The sequence below is a fragment of the Petaurus breviceps genome, unplaced genomic scaffold, assembly GCF_028583685.1.
Source record: "Petaurus breviceps papuanus isolate PSGF00001 unplaced genomic scaffold, PetGlider_PUasm1.0 37, whole genome shotgun sequence".
NCBI lineage: Eukaryota > Metazoa > Chordata > Mammalia > Diprotodontia > Petauridae > Petaurus > Petaurus breviceps.
In genome coordinates this window covers 65687166-65704387 of record NW_027186296.1, presented here as the reverse complement: position 1 = coordinate 65704387, position 17222 = coordinate 65687166, and the positions used below count along the sequence as shown (strand labels likewise).

The 17222-nt window shown below is 42.9% G+C and overlaps 1 long non-coding RNA gene across 1 annotated transcript in view; it reads right to left on the bottom strand.

Moving 5' to 3' along the window:
- Positions 1-8772: 8772 nt before the first annotated feature.
- Positions 8773-17222, bottom strand: part of LOC138169268 (uncharacterized) — a 35147-nt gene continuing 26697 nt past the window's right edge. Inside the window, exons 5-6 of the long non-coding RNA XR_011170313.1 lie at positions 12521-12620; positions 8773-9248 (exon numbers count right to left, since the gene is read on the bottom strand). This is a non-coding gene — a long non-coding RNA (uncharacterized lncRNA). The remainder of the gene's footprint in view (positions 9249-12520; positions 12621-17222) is intronic.

The window sequence follows — 17222 nt, the reverse complement described above, 5'->3', positions numbered from 1 at the left end:
TACTATTGCTTTCAACAGTTATACTTTCCCAAGCTCTTATCAAAGTAATGACCTACCTATTGCAAGAGGCAATGTAGTAGAGTGGTAAGAACTCTGAACTTGGAGTCAAAAAACCTGAATTCAAATTATGACTGATAATTATAGTCACTAACACTAACAAAGTGATGTTTGACAAGTCAACACATCCCTGAACCTTTATTTCCTCATCTGTAAAATAGAAATAATATCTCACAGGGTTATTGTAGGAAAATGCTTTGCAAAATTAAAAGCATTAGTAAACACAAGCTAATTAGGGATGGGAGTTTTTATTCCAAATAACATGAAGAAACTCTGCACTCATACTTGTGGGTCATCGTTTCAATCTTGATTAATATTCTTACTTCTCTTCTATCTAGTTTCTTTGGAGAAGGGGTCAAGGGTTTGAAGCAATTACAACAGAACTTTGGTTCTCCATAACCTTAGGGAATGGCATTCTGATTCATTGAGTTTTCTGAATTGCTGAAGATTTTCCCCCACTTTAAACACCACAATTTCAAATTTTAATTTAACTATTTTGGACTTTAATCTTCCTAAAAATGTACTGCATATCTCCCTGTCTTTTAAAACAGAAGATACTGAATCTAACTTATCCTTTGCTTGATGACTTAGGGTCATCACTACGAACATCAATTATTTTATTATGCTGTGAAATAGGAATGTCTTGAGGGGCTATTTAAATGCATTGGTCTATTTACTATAACATTAAATAGCCCCAGATTGCTGGGCCTCTTTAGTTCTTATCTCTCCTCCTTACAGTTCCCCCTCCCCCGTTTCCTTTCCTGACGTCAGCTGTTAGTTCTTCCTCTAGTAAACCTGATCCTCCCCCATTCTAATTAAATGTTCCTAGTCTACTGGAAATTCAGAAACCAGATAACCAGGCTAATTGGACCTATTCGTAAACTAAAAATAAATAGGCTATGAATGAGGGCTTGAGGAGCTGTGCTATGACTAAGGTTCATGAGACTTTGTAAGGACTATGTGGCTGCTCACAGGCCCCTTTCCGATTACTTCTTAGTTCCCAGCTGTGTTCTGGATAACTTAGTTCCAGATGAGTGAGTTGTTACTCCACATTATATTTATACTTAGTTACAGAAGGTGGTAGCCAGATTATATTTCCATCCCATCTGACTGATATTTGTCTTCATTTTTATGATTTCATAATAATTTAGCCATCAAGAAGCAATGTGATGTAGTGGAAAACTGGGGGGAGCTGAAGATGAGAATGCTATGCCTCTGACCCTTTAGCTGTGTGATATTTCGTTTTCAGTCATGTCTGACTATTCATGATCCCATTTGAGATTTTCCTGGCAAAGATACTGGAGTGGTTTGCTATTTCTTCTCCAGCTCATTTTACAGATAAGAAAACTGAAGCAGAAAGGGTAAGTGACTTGCCCAGGGTCACACAACTAGTAGTCTCTGAGGCCAGATTTGAACTCAGGAAGATGAGTCTTCCTGACTCCAGGCACAATGCTCTATCCATTTAACACCTAGCTGCCCCAGGTGTGTGACTATGGGCAATTCATTTAATCTCTCTGAGTAATCTCTAAAATGGAGATAATTTCTGTAGCACTTGTTTCACAGTATTATGAGATTCAGGTGAAATAATGTACATAAAATGATGTGTAAATCTTATAGAGTTATGTCATCTGTAATTATTACTGTATAATTTATCAAAAGTTGATGATTGATGCCATAAAGATGAGATCAACAGAAGTGATATTACCTGTCACCATACTACAGAGTGTATGACAATAACCATAGATAGGAATAAGAAGGAAAGAAATAATTATTAAGAGCCTACTACATGCCAGATGCTTTACAAATATGATCTCACTTTAATCCTTACAACAACCCTGAGAGGTAAGAGCTATTATCATTACCATTTTAAAGTTGAGGAATCTGAGGCAGACAGAGGTTGCCACTTGCCCAGGGTCACATGGCTAGCAAATGTATGAAGCCATATTTATTTGAATTCATGTCTTTCTGAATCCAGGCTCAGAGATCTATCCACTGTTCCACTTAGCTGGACAGGGACTAAACTTGGTAGTTCACTGGATTTAGGGAATTCTCAGGTGAGAAAACTACTATCAATGTTTAGTGGCATCTTCATTGAAACCTATAATCTGAGGAGATTGCCTAGAACACAGAGAATTAATGATTTGCTCAAGTATGTATATGTAAGCAGCATAATTTGCGTCCAGGTCCTCCTGGATCAAAAGCTGCCTCTCTTTCTATGGGGCTACACTGTCTCTTAATAGGAACCCAAACTGCCTAGCTATGGCAATAAAGTAGTGAGTATGTTGGAAAGAGCACTGTACTGTGTATCAGGGGACCTGAGTTCTAGACCTGGTCATGACATTCAACTTGCTATGTGACTGTGATCAAGTCACTAGCCTCTCTGAGCCTCAGTTCTCTCATCTACATGTGGAGGACGTTAGTGCCTGTATCATCAACATTTTTTTTTAAATGAGCAGGTTGAACTGAATGATCTTTAAGGCCCCTTCCAAGTGCTAAATCCTGTGATTCCACATTAACCTTGACTTATACAGTAATTACTTATACAGTAATATTCTAGGAGTTCTGAATACTTTCTTGAAAAATCAGAGACATCTCATTTTACAAATAAGAAAAGTCATGGCCTATTATTGGAGAGAGCAGAAAACATATCTGATGCTCTGCTTTGTATGCCCTGTAGCATCAAGCACAGAGCTGAGCACAAAGTAATAGAAACTCAGTAAATATCTATAGATTGATATTCCTCCATGCTTTGTCTTTTGTCTACTCATAGGCAGAGGCCAGCCTAATTTTGGTACATCCTGGGGATTCAAATTTGGAGAGGGGAGAAAGTGCCAATAGTCATCAGGGTCCAGACAAATCCAGTCTGAAATATATAAGGCAAGTGTACTTAGTTTGGCTCAATTCCAGTGTTTATGAGCTATTCTGGAGGAGTATAATGAGCTTGAAGCTGACTGTGCATTGGATTGACCAAATTTTCAAGCCCATGCTGGGATTGAATAGAACTCCATCCCTCCCACACCTTCTAACATGAAGTCTTCCCTCATCTTTACCATTACTCCCATTTGTATCGATGGCACTCATTTTTCTGATGTCCCAAGTTCAAAATCTTGACTCAGAAACTTAGAAATGGCTCTCTCTTGAGGGCACTGAACTAAGATCCCTTTCAACTAAAAAAATTCTATAATTTTATTGTCTATCAAGTCAAATTTCCTCAGTGTGGTTTCCCACAGCTGGCCCCACCTTACCTGTCCAAACTATGTCCCTACAAGTCACCCAACCTCTCCGTGCCTCAATTTCCCCAACTGTAAATGGAAATAATAATAGCATCTGCCTCACAGAGTCACAATGAGGATCAAATGATATGATATCTGTAAAGTGCTTAGCACAGTGCCTAGCACACAGTAGATGTTTGATAAAAGATTATTCCTTTCCTTTTCCCTGCCCTTTCCCTACCTACCAAATACCTCAACCCAAGTGAAGGCCTATCTCCTTAATGTATATCACCTACCACACATATAGCATATGCAGTTCTGGAGGAAGGATGGAGAAGTGGAAAGTACACTGGCTTTGGTGTCAGAAAGACCTGAGCTTGTGTTCCAACACTTACTAGTTGTGTTACCATAGGTCATCTGTACAACAGGAATATTAAAAGTTGTACTGCCTATTTATGAGGAAAGCACTTGATTAACCCTGGAGTCCGATATAAGTGTGGGGTTATTATTGCTCCTGTTCATGCTGCTCTGGCTGTCTATATGTGGTCCCTTCCTCACCACCAATCAAAATCCTACACTTCCTTCAAGGTTTGTATCATACTCTTCCTCATACATAAAGTCTTTTCTAACTACTGTTTTCTAACTACCCACAATCTGTCTTTTCTCTGCATCCCTACTAAGTAAAACATTTATAATTAATTGTACCATGAACTTTAACATTAAATTGTGGGCTGTCTTCATGTTTGTGAACTATTTCAACTCTTGTCTTCCCAACTCCACTGTAAATTCCTTGAGAACAGATACCATCCTTTCTCCCTCTTTCCCCAATCTTCCATAGCTCCCAATAGTACTGTGCACAGGATCAGGACTTGATAAATATTTAGCAAATTAACTCAACTTAATCAAAACCAGTGAAGATTTAGGGAAGGCATGACAGAGGGAAAAAAGTATTCTATTCAGATCGAGAATTCTGAGAAAAGTCATTTTCCATAATATGAGAACTTGACACAAGGGCAAACAGAAGTTCAAACATCTAACAACTAATGTCCCCTTCAGCTAAAAATCCTAGGATACACTAACTAGGTCCAGCTGCATCATTAATTAGGGAAGGAAATCATGCTAACCCATAGAGGAGAGGATCAAACTACTTCCAGAGTCTTTAATGCAAGCCAGTCAAGTCTAACAAACCCATCTTTTCTATCACCCTCAGGCTGTTTTCCCAACCTTGTCTTGTTGCCCACCAAGAAAAAACAAGGTCCATGTTTTGATATCCAACCTTATAGACCACAAGAAAGGGAAGCTGTATGGTATAATGGCAAGAACACTGGATTTGGAGTCAGAGGACCTTGACTCTTGCAATTACTAGCTGTATGACCTTGGGCAAGTCACTTAACTTTTCTTGGTATCACTTTCCTCATCTGTAAAATAAGAGCATTGTGGTAGATGACCTTTGAGGTCACTTCCAACTTTAAATCTCTTCCTCCAAAACAGACTGGATCTCCATTAAAGGGATAAAATATTTTCACACCGTATTTTGAAGTCATCCATTGTATTTTAAACCTTGGAGCAGCCAATGTACACTAAGAGACTCCTACTAGTAAGAGTATTCTCGATGAGAAAAGCTTAAGTAGATCTCAATTAATAATTGTTTGCCTGGTTGGATAAACTTCATTTAACCCTGAAAAAATAAAGGGAGGGAGCTTATGGGGCGTATTGATTTCTGATATATTGCACCTTTTGGTTATTTACACCACAAGATTCTGGTATTTGGAGTATTAAATGTTGAAAGAGACAAAGGAGGAGATGGAGCTAGAATCTTACAACTTTAGAGCTAGAAGATAAATAAAGATTTAACCTCTTATTGTACAGAGAAGAAAATGGGGGCCAAAAAAGGTTGTAACACCCCCAAACTCACACAGCTGGTTCGTGACAAAGGTAGGATTAAGACCTAGATTTGCTGACTCCAAAATTCAGTGCTCAGCACTGACCCTCCAAAACGAAATCACAGCATGATATAAAATCCTAGAGCTTTAGGCACTATCCTGCCCAGGAAATGTATTCAGTTATCTTTGCCCCTAGTCAGGTAGGGCACATCCTCAGCTCTAAATGATCCCTGGTGATAAATGATTTGAGCTGTGGAATGTACTTGGAAATCTTCTGAAGCCTAGCTTAAATAAATCCTACTTCTCCAAGGGGCTTTATTCTCCAAAGATTTAGGTTGGTTGGGAGGAGAGGGGGGTGGGTAGACTAAGATTCTATAAAACCTAATCCCACAATTTATTATGATTCTTAAATGTCTATGGGGTAGGCAGGGACAAGAAGGAGATTCACAGGACTATAAGAACTGGAAAGGACTTCCAACAGCCGCTAGAAAAATGCCCTCATTTTCCAGATGAGGAAACTGAGTCCCAGGGAGGTGAAAGGGACCTTAGCTGCTAGATTCTTGAACTTTGAGCTTCTCTTCTGCCAAGTCCTCACATTGTAGGCAAATGAACCCCCACTGACTCTTCTTAGAACTGACTGAATTGAATGACTTTTCCTCTGTAATATCATACCCTCCCTATATTGTTGAGCCAAACTAGGTTTCTAATCTCTCCACCACACCAATCATATTGCCACCTTGGCCCTGGCTTGTTAGGTTAAACGGTCCCCCTTCCCTCCCCACGACCCACATTGGGCTGTGGATAAAAGAGCACCAAATTGTTAAGAGGCTTCAGCTCACTCCCCCTCCACCAACAACCTTCAGGTTCAGATTGAGTAGGCCTTCAGTCAGCCAACCCCAGCCCCACATGGCTGCAGTTCCTTAGGGCTTCCTCAGGGTCTGTGACCCCAAGAAAGTTTCCTAAGAAGTAACCTGGAGTGGAAAGCTAGTGAGAAGAAGAGAGACAGTGAATGAAAAGGGTTGCAAGGGAGGAGAAAGAATAGGTGAAGGCATGGAAAAGTTTCTCCCCCGCCCACTGCCCTCCCGACCCCCCAATCCAGAGTCCCTAGACATCTGGATTAGGGCTCCGATTGTCTGACCTTTCCTTGTCCCTCCTCCCTGGCGTTTTTATCAGGTGAGTCTCCTCCAAGACTCAGTCGTACCTGTAAGCCCCAAAGGGAGGTGGCAGCCATTCACCTCTGGGAGAGTAGACATATCCCCTTTTAAAAGAATCCTCTTCCCAGCACACACACTCCACCGCGATATCCCCTCCAAGGAAGAAATTCCAGACCCCATGTGTAGAGGAGGGAGAAGAGGTGAGAAGGAATCTTATAAACTAGAATTCACTGAAAACTGAACTTACCTGAGAACGAATTCAAGCGGCCAAGCTTGGTGGAAGCAACTCGAAGATTGAACAGAAAGTTTGCCCCGAATTGAACTGGAAAGAGGAAAAGGGAAGGAGAGTAAAATTCTCCCAAGGGCTTCTGATAGCCACTCCTAGTCCCCCAAAGACTTAGCTCCCCTGCGACTGAGGAGGAACCCAGACTGCAAGAACGTCTCACGGCTGGCCGCAGTGGGGCAGGGAGAGTTTGCCGGCGGCAGCTAGAAGCCGGGCCCAGCCCCGGAGGGGGAATAAAGAACGATTGTCAGAGCAAGAACAAAAGGCGGTGACGGGAAAGAGTTGCGCCCCCCGGGGCACGGCCCTGAACTTGAACTTGTACTTGACATTTTGTCCGGGAGGAGGCGAGGGGCGGACTGGCTCCTGAGCTCGGTCTAAGGACTAGGGCTAGGAGCTGTGGGTCCCAAATCTCTCTCCAAGGGGGACTTGATTCAGGGCTGGACGAAGACTCTGCCCCTCCCCTTCCCAGTGGATACTGAGGATCTCAAAGCGGCACTTGGGTTCATTGGGGTCCTTCTTTGTCCACTATCAGGAGTTCAGTGTTTCCCCTTTTTACTATCCAACTCCTTCCCCTCACCTCTCCCCGGAACCTCCAGACATAGAGCCTGGGATTTATGGAGGTCATTATGCCATCTCTGTGATGGGGTGTGTGTGTGTGTGTGTGTGTGTGTGTGTGTGTGTGTTTGTGTGTGTGGTGTGCTTTGAAGAGGGTTAAGAATTGGGTTGAAGGCTTTGGCAATTAGATGGGGAGGAGACTGTCGGGGTTGGTAACTAGGCTCAAAGGTTGGGCCTGTTGGGGAGATTGGGAAGTTGCGGGGCGGGGGTAAGGGTAGTGCTGGGGGGGAGGGGCCAGGAAGGCAGTGTGCAGACCGACCGCCCCTCCGGGTGCACCGGCTTCTGCCGAAGCCCGCTCGGGGCCAGATTCTCCGCACGTCGCGTCTGCGCCTGGCTCGACGCTATTCAGCCGCTAATTGAACGTTAATGGCAGGTGCAGATGAGGTCACTGGAGCTGGCTTTTCTCACACATTTTTCATGCAAATCCACGAAACTCTAAACAAATTTGAATAAAAACCCCTTTGTGCTACCCGCCCCCACCCCCAATCCCTCTCCCGCCGGAGTTTCTGTCTCTTTCTTCCTGGGAGATAGGGCCTGGCTGGCTCCGGGTCTGGAGCTGGAGCCCCGGGCCCTGCAGGCGGGTGTGTTGGGGGAAGGGTGGGGGGAAGCGCCCTGAGGCGGACCGGGCCGGGTAGGGTTTACCTCTAGAGCTGCGCCCCGACCTCTGGAGCCAAGGCTTCTAGTCCGGTTTTCCCTTAATTTCTCTCTTCCCTCGGTCCCCAGGTCCCTTGAAGCCATGACACTTTAACAGCCCAGGTCTTGTTTTGGGACAATGCCTAGGGCTCCAGCGTTTCCTGTTCCTACGCTGTTCCGACTACAGAAAAGGCTAAGAGCTGTCGAAACAGGCCTCTGGGAGCTGGTGGCAGAAGTGGGCACATTTTTTTTTGCCAGTTTTTTTCTATATTCAGTCCTTCTCTACTTCATCTTGTCCTCTATCCGATGCCACCCATTCACCCTACAGAGAATAAAACTCCACAGATTATCCCCACTCTCCAAACTCTAGTGAGTAGGAGGCCTACTTAGGGGAGCAGACGTGGTCTGAGTATTTTCCATGACTCAGATCTTTATCCTTTGACCTCCCTCCTTGCCTGGGAGCAGCACGAGAGGGGTGCTTTATGAAGGAAGGGGTTCAAAGAGCCCTTTTGTAGGAAAAACATGTAACAGCCTCCATGTACCCAGGTGGTCTCATCTGGAAGCTTGTACGATGCTCCCCTCCACCCAACCCTCTCCTGTCTGCACCCCTTGGATCATTCTGCTCCTGAGGCCTATAAAATAAAAACATTATTTTCTCAGTGCTTTATTGGAACTTTCCTTCCTTTTCTTTCTACCATGGGTAGCTGAAAGCAATGGTTCATCACAGTACTCCTCCCAGGGCTCAGAGAGATACTACCTCCTCCCACCTATTCTTATTCCCCATTAAATCTTTCAAATTTCTATTATAGACATTTTAGTTATCCTTCCCCCACTAGTAACCAGTTTCCCATTTCTTGATCAAGTCAGTACTTATCCCTTTTCAGCAGAGCTGACCAGAAACACCAGGAGCATTTATTTGGCAAATAAATGTTTATTTAAGTCAGAGGATGTAATTGAAGGAAGATGGGAAGGAGTAGAAAGAGGTATGGGAAGAAGCAAAACTAGAGTGACAGTAGAAAAGTATTCTGACTGTATCCTTTTCCCTACCTAGGTGAATGTGTAAGACAGTTCACTCCAAGTTCTAGGAGTGTCTCAAAGGTGATAAGAGAATAGTTTCTACATAGGATCCCCAAATGTCCCCAACCAGGTCTGAGGTCTCAGCTCTTGTCCAAACTTCACTGGCATTGCTATGTAAACTTGACCTCTCTTTGAGGGGCTCCTCCAGGCCCTTATCAGCATTTCCTTATCTTCATCTTCTTCCAAACCCTCCACTGGCTTCCATATGCTGGGCATCTTCAGAAGGTGCAGCTCCACTGGGGATTATGCCCAGGGTCTCCTCTTCTTCCCGGCATCAACTGCTCAGCAAAGGCCAGTCTTTTGTCCCACATCTGGAGCTTGGCCCTTCAGGAATCTGTGAAGAAGGTTCAAGTGAGTTACATTAACCAAATGGGCAACCTCCATCCCCTATATAAATTCTTCTGTATGAAACTCTGACCTCCACTTCAGTTTAGCATAGAGAATCCCAGAAGAAATGGAATTCTTAGTGAAGTTGGTAACAAGATAGGTATATTAATCACTGAGTGACACATAGTTTAAGTAAAAGTTATAAGGTAGTGATTGTATAAGAGTGTGCACTGATGGGGGTAGGCATGGGGTGGAGGTATACCAAGGACCAGGTTGGTATTTGAGTGGCAGTCTGATTGGGTAAGACCAAGGAGAAGATGGTAAAAATATCAATAAGATAAATTCCGATTGAGAGTCAGTGAAGTATTTGAGGGGGAAAATGGTCATTTTGGCTGGAAATTGGTATAGATCCATGCTTGAGGTGGTGTTGTACTTTATGATGTGTCAGCCAATTTAAAGATAAGAACCATCAGGTAACTAGGTAAATTAGATCAGCAAGTTTTAAGCTAGCCAGTGAATTTATTGGTCAGATTATTTTTACAATTTAAGATTCCTCCTACCCTTCATATCATATGCAGTTTAATTCTTTTCTTCCAAATGCACCACTGCAAAATTCACTTGAATTGGAGAGTGATGGGGTGAGGGAAGATAGGGCTAGTGTCAGGACATCTAATATAGTTTCAGAAGTTTGAGAGTGAAGAAATAATTAACAGAGAGCAAGGTAGAACACTGAACTTTAGCTTAGGCAAGTTTAATTTATTAGTGAGGAAGTCAAAGCTGTAGTGAAATAACACAACTTTAGAATAGATTTTCTTCCATTGGGATGGGTGATCCATCACCCTGGGAAAGTCAGGAGTTTTTAGCTGGATCTCAACTTGTATCTTCACAGGACTTTGCTGCTAATTTAGGTGTGTGTGTAAGTATGTGAAAAATATGTGTTAAACAGTGTGTTTTTATGAGTCACTGGTCTGATGAGAAATATTGTATACCTCCTTGCCTGGACTATCCAAACTTCGTCCCTACATGGGGGAAGAAATAACACAGATAGATGTTTATGCATTCTCAGAACTTCCCCAAAACCTATAAGGTCAAATCCAAACTACTCACCTTGGCAAAGTCCTGTACAACTTGGTCCCATCTTAACTATTTATCTGTCTCTCTCAATACTTCTCCATATTTACTCTTTTCTACCAGGTTGGTTTCTTCACTGACACCAGAAGACTATGAATATTCATCTCCCTATATTTTCTCATTCAATTTACTGACCTGGAATTCTATCCTCACTTCCACCACTACTAGTTCTTCTCTACCTATCCTTCAGGAATCATCTCAAGTTCTATTTCCTTCATGGTACCTTCTCATAATTCTAGTCAACATCTTCTAGTCTCTTCCTACTCACTCATAGTAGTATTATCTGGAATCATAATCTTTAGCATTTGGATTAGATTCAATTTATCGACTGACTGTACACCCTCCTAAAATTAAAAAAAAAAATGCTCACTAGACAATGCTCACCTAGGTTTTGAGCTAGAAGGAAGCTCTGAGGTCATCTAGATCTAGTCCTGTTCTATCAATTTAGAGCTGAGGAAACTGAGGGCCAGAGACGATAAGTGATTTGCTCAAAGTCACACAGATTACAAAAGTGGCCAGGAATTTAACCCAGGTGCTTGGACTCCAAAGCCAGCACTATTTCTGCTCCACTGGATTGTCTTCCTATAAAAGACTTCAAATGACTCAGCCAAGGAATAAGTCTCATGCTTTCTTTTTAATCACCTCCCACCGGTGCTCATTGAAGACTTACTATATATAATTAAATTAAATGTGAGGTGGACTAATATAATTTTCCAAAAATTCTCCTGAGGGAATCCATCTAATGTACTAGGGGATCTTCCTCTGATTCTTTTAATTTCTTGAGGATATCAGCATAACACTTGTACTGTCCATCTATTGTCATGACTAAACCACTTTGTCATTCTGACAAAGAGGTGATGAACTAATATGCAGAATTAAATACACATTTTTGGACATGGTAAATAAGGGAACAGTTTTACTTGATTATGTTTATTTGTTGCGAGGGTTTGGAGTTTTTTCCAGTGTGGGGAAAGGTATAAGGAAGAAAAAAAAATTGATGATTAAAAAAAAATTGATGTTAATAAGCTATCATAGCAGTCTGAGGTAAAATAGAATGGAATGTGACCTTGGAATGAACTCTTATAGTGGCTTTTAAAAAACTAATTGTTGAATATTTTGGAAGTCAACAATGTCTTTTTCTTCCCCAAAAGGTATCTATTTTTTTTAAAGTTTCAAATCAAAACTTTCTCTTCTCTTTCTGAGCATTCTGGTTTATATGTGGGTCTTAGCATATATAATGCAAATGATAAAGGGAAGGATAGAAGTTTAATGTTTCAAGTGCATGCCAGAAAGATGAGAAATTGAGGCATTGCAAAAGAACTTTGGACTAGAAGCTGGGAACTAGTCCCAATTCTTAACTGTGTGTTCTTGGTAAAGTTAATTTATAGCTCTGTACCTTATTTTCCTCATACATAAAATAAGTGTGCTGGACAATCTCTCAGGTTTTTTCAACTCCTGAACTCCATTATTCTAAATTAGCAGACTCATAAACCTGGAATGGGCCTGAATGACCATCTCAAAGAGTTCATTCAATCAACTCCCTAATTTTGCAGATGAGAGATAAGGCTTAGAGAGGTTACATGACTTATCCACAGTCACGTAGCTAGTTAATTGCAGAATTGGGAGTGGACCATAGGTTTTCCCACCTGTCCCCCATACACCCCATGCTAGTGCTCCTTTGGATTATGCAAGTTAACATCATTACAGGCAGGAGGAATACCTCTGCTGGACAAGAGCTAGAACTGAAGTACTTTACTATAGTTTCTTGTTTTCTCCGTTTTCTCATTCCCACGGCCCTTGGACATTTTCTCAGATGACCCCCCCCCAAAAAAAAGTAGGTTAAGATGCCCATTAAAGTAGTAGTCGATACCCAGTAGTACAAGCAACACTGGTCTAGACCTGAGTCCTTGTCAGAGTCATAGTTTTAGAACTTGAAGAGACATTATAGATCATCCAGTCCAACTCTCTTAGTCTGCAGCTGAGGAAATTGAATTTCAGGTAGATTAAGTACAATATAATATGCCCCACCCCAGTTTTAATTCTGTGTCAGTGCAAAGCAAAGGACTGCGTTTAGACACTGAAGGAGATCCAAAGTTTAGCTGAGTTAAGGAACCTCCTTTTAAGCAGTTTACAACCTAGGTAACTTACTTGGGCAGTAACAATTGGAAGGATTCGGGTCTCTACTCCACATCAAACTCCTTTCTTGGATGTGATCTTCGGGAAATCTCTGAAACCTCAGTTTCCTCAGCTGTAAAATGAAGAGGTTGGATGGGTTGGTCGCTAACCTTTCTTTCAATTTTAACCGATAAGTCTCTGCTTTACAAACATCACTAGCCCAGTTATCTAGGTTCCAAAGGTTAGGGTCAACACCTCCTCGCGACTCCCCCTGGCGGTTTCCTGAGGTACCAGGGTTAGGTGAGATTGCGCACCTAGCTCCCAGCTCCTCCACCTTCCTTCTCCCCCCAAGTCTTTCTCTGATGCATATTGAGCGAGCCTGGGCCTGGAATCTGGCACCATAGCGCACTGCCCGAGGGTCCAGCTGCGGCCAGACTGGGCGATCACCCCGGGTGGCGATCCAGTCTAATAGAGAGCTCTGTCCGCCCGCGCCCTGCGCCTATTCATGCCCTGTAGGGAGGGGGGGAGGGAGGGGAGTGGCTAAGTCCTGCCCCTCTCGCCACGCCGTGCATCCCAACACAACGCCAGGCCCCGGGAGCAGCTTTCTGGACAATTTAATCCCTCTGGGGTGTTACGGGGCCATGCGTGGCCGCGTTCGTTCTCCCCTCCTTTCCTTTCCACCCTTTCTCCTAGACAGTCCCCTTTGAATTCTCTGATATCTCTCTTTTTCTCTGTTCAGACACATGCTGGTTATGCAAATATTCTGCTTTCACAGCTCCCTCCTTGGCCTCGAATTCGTCCCCAAAGCTGTGCTCTCACACACATCCCTGCCACCCCCCCCCCCAAACAATGACACCTCAATTGGGGCGGAGGGAGTGGAGTCTTTAAAGTAATATGTGTACTGGTGGCAATAGGAGCAGAATTCTCCTACCTATCTGTACCCAGAGTATGATAACATTCCCCTACAAGGTGGTGGGGCTTCATTTGGACTCTGGGGTCCCCATACAAGGAATGGGATCTCCCCAGATAAATGCCTAATAGGAAAGAAAAAACTCAATGAACCTAGAAAACTTGGACCTAGCAAAGTAGAAATTATGTCAAGTCAACTCTTATAATGCCCCCTCACTACAGAATTTCCTGTGATCGCTATATCGAATACTCAGCCCATAAGTACCTACAGAAAATTCAAAATGCACAATTTGCTCCACAGACCACTAAGTAAATGCCAAATTGCTTTCTCAGGTGACCTGAGTCTGCTCATAACCATTATTATAAACTTGAGAACATCGATCCCCCCTTGCTTACCTTTATTATGTCTCTGCCCCACACCACAAAGGCTAGCATGGGCATTTCAACTACTATACAATACTTAAAAAGGTACAAGTTGGTAGGTATGAATACTCACTCCACCAATGCAGATCACAAGCCCCCTAATGCTTTCTAAGACAGTTTTATGAGTTGCTATGGATTCCTCCAGGAATAATAATAATAGCTAGTATTTATATACTTCTTCAAGGTTTGCAAAGCACTTTACATATATTATCATCTCATTTGATTTTCACGACAACACCCTGTAAGGCAGGTGCTATTTTTATCCCCATTTTACAGATAAGGAAACTGAGACTGAAAGAGCTCAAGTGAATTGCCTAGAGTCACAAAACTAGTATATTGAACTTAAGTCTGTGTGACTCCAAGTTCAGCATTCTATCCACTGTGCCACCTAGCTTTCTCCAAAAAAAAAAAAAATTACCTATGGCTATCCTTCTGGTGATGACCCCCTTGGAACTCAGGTTGATCTTGGACAGAGACCCACAGTCATTTGGTGGAACTTGTCATAACTCATCTTCCACTGGTATGGCCTTGGAGAATACAGGGTCATCTTCATGCTGCCATGAGGCATTGTGGAGGACTTTAGTGAAGGAAGTATTATATCCATCATTTTGAGTAGTCTGAACAATACATTTTTTTATTGAATAAATGATCATCAGAGAATATTTAGGTGCACTGAGTTATGATGCGGGATGAAGTGGGTTAGCACACCTTTAAAGGTTTATCATCCTAGATAAATGGTAGTGACAAGGATGGATATTTAAGGAAGACACAAAGACCTCCCAGGAAATTATCACATCTTGCAAAAAGTAGTCTTCCTGGAGTGGCTTTGAGCCTAGGTGACTCTCCAGGAATAGTGTCCATGGGAGTTTCTTTTCTAGGGTCTCTGCAGGCAGATGGCACTGGGATGCCCTGAGAAGATGATATCCTGAGGGCTGGAGTCAATCAAGGGACTGAAGAGGTCTTAGGATCTGAGGGAGACAGTGGTCAGCCCGGCTGGGTCTCTTGCTTGAATAATTCCCTGCAGCCATTGTCTCCTGCCTGCCTTGTCTCCTTAGGAGGGTGTGGGGGGAGTTTATGCAGAGGGATGTGGAGAGGGGGTGGGCAGCTTTCACCAAAGGCACCCAGGAATGTGTCACAAGGGGGAGAGAAAGAAAAAAAAAATACAGGAGAGACAGGACGTCAAGGACCCCTGACTAATGAATAGCGAGTTTGCCCTTGAACCTCACTGGGCTTTGCCATTCCCAGGCTCAGAACAAGAGCCGAGACGTGTCTGAGCCCAGCTGCAGGGGGACTGGGCTATGGTTCATCTCAGACACTTTGACAGGCTGGGTCTTTTCCCTGCATAGCTCAGATCTGCCTAACGGCTCCCCTGGCAACAGCACAGTGGTGCAGCTAGGGCCCAGGGCCTGCCTGCTGCATACTGAAGTGAGGAGGGGGAGGAGGCAGAGGAAGAAGAGGAAGAAGAGGACAGCTGGGGAGGGGGTGCTGTACATGAACTAGAGGCTATGAACCCTGGAAATCCAGAGCTCTTTGCATTAGAGACCTCCCAGGGTATTTCTGCTGATACTTCCATGAGCAGTCAGTCAGTCAGTCGCCCAGAAATATCTTTAGTTTTGTATCCCTATGACATAGACTTAGCCAAAGAATTGCCTTGTACTTCTAAGCCATCCAGGCACAGGCACATAGACATGGACAGAAGCATGGATAGGAGAGATGAAAGTCAACCCCAGACCAGAGGCTGAGTGGACAGTTGGAGATTTTATGGAAGTTAACCTTAGGGTAACTTCCCAAGTCAGGTGCCTCTCCCCTAGAAAACACTAAAAAAAAAAAAAAAAAAGAAAAAAGAAAAAGGGTGTGAGCGATGGGTTGTAAGAAATTCCATTTACATACCCCTCTATACAAATTATGCATCCATGTGCATTTCTAGGTGTTTTAGATTCAAGATGATCTTGATCAAAAATGTTTAGCATTTTGTCATTTATTGATGACAATGGAAGCCCTTTGTGACTTTCTTTTGTTTCTGTTTTTCATTTTTAGCTCTGGTATGAATTTAGCATTCCTTCCTCACAGTTCCTTTTGTTGTGAGCTCAACTGAATTATGATATACTCTGGGAATGGGGGAAACCCTGGTCATGTTTTCTGGCCTTTTTGGGACTTGGGCAGTTAGACCAGGGATTATCAGTAAGGTGCACCAGAGAAGGGACTAGAGGAACAATACCACTTTTGTCCCAAAATAAGGAAAGCAACCTAGGCACTCACCATGGGCACACACACAGGCAGAGGAGGTATCTATAGCAATGGAAACAGCATTAGCCTCAAAATCAGGAGATTTATATTTCAAGTTCCATCTGTACCACCTACTAGCTATGTGACCTGGAGCAAGGAAGGTATTCTTTTGTAGCCTCAGTTTCCTCACCTGTAATGCAGGGAATGTTTCCCTACAAGGGGATTTGCTGTGAGGATCCAATGAGATATTGCATGGAAGGCATTTTGTAATGGTAAGTAGCTCTATGTTATTTACTAATTATCATTATTTCCCCTTTCAATCCATCATGGTCTGGTGGATCTAACAGGGGAAAAAGCACTTAGCTTCTAGTCTTGGCTTTGTTGTACTCACAAATTGTGACCTTGACAAGCCACTTCATACCTTTATGCTTCAATTTTTTTTCAATAAAACAAGAAAAAAAGCTGTTCCATAATGCTTCATGGGGACAATCTGAAGAAACAGAAATAATATATGTGAAAGAGCTTTGAGCTCTTGGGAAGAGAGATGTCCTATAAATCCGATTCAGGTGTTATTAGGGCTGAAAGTAAGTATTACTGCTCTCTGGAGAATGGAGGGGGTGGGGAGGTGGGGAAAGGACCTGACAGCTCTTCTCAGATTGTACAGTGACCTCTCTAGCAAAATAGTTCTGAAATCTATGTAGCCCCAACTCCTCCAGAAATGGTTTAAAAACCCACCAACACATATACCTAATTAATGATTTCTACCTTTGGAGAACTCAGTAATGGTGTAGTGATTCTATGTTCTACTGAATCAGATTTCCAGATTCACCTTCACCTACTGAAAGTCAAAGCCCAATACAGACAATGCTCCTGACTGTGTGGTCCATAGTGGGTTCCTAGGTTGTCATATCCTTGTTTTGGAACTAAGTAGTATTCTCTCATGCTTATAACAGAGCTTAGTATTCTGAGTGCAAGGTTTTGAATCCCTGGGGTAAAGGGTAACTCCATCTCTGAAAAGCCAAGAGATTATGGCCAAGGGTTACCCCTTCTCAGGATGTGGCACAACTCTGCTGAGTTCCATATAAAAAATGGTTTGGAAAAGAGCTGTTGGGCTTATCCTAACACTACAAATGGAAGGACAAAGGGCAAACACCATCTCATCCAAAAGAAAGGAAGG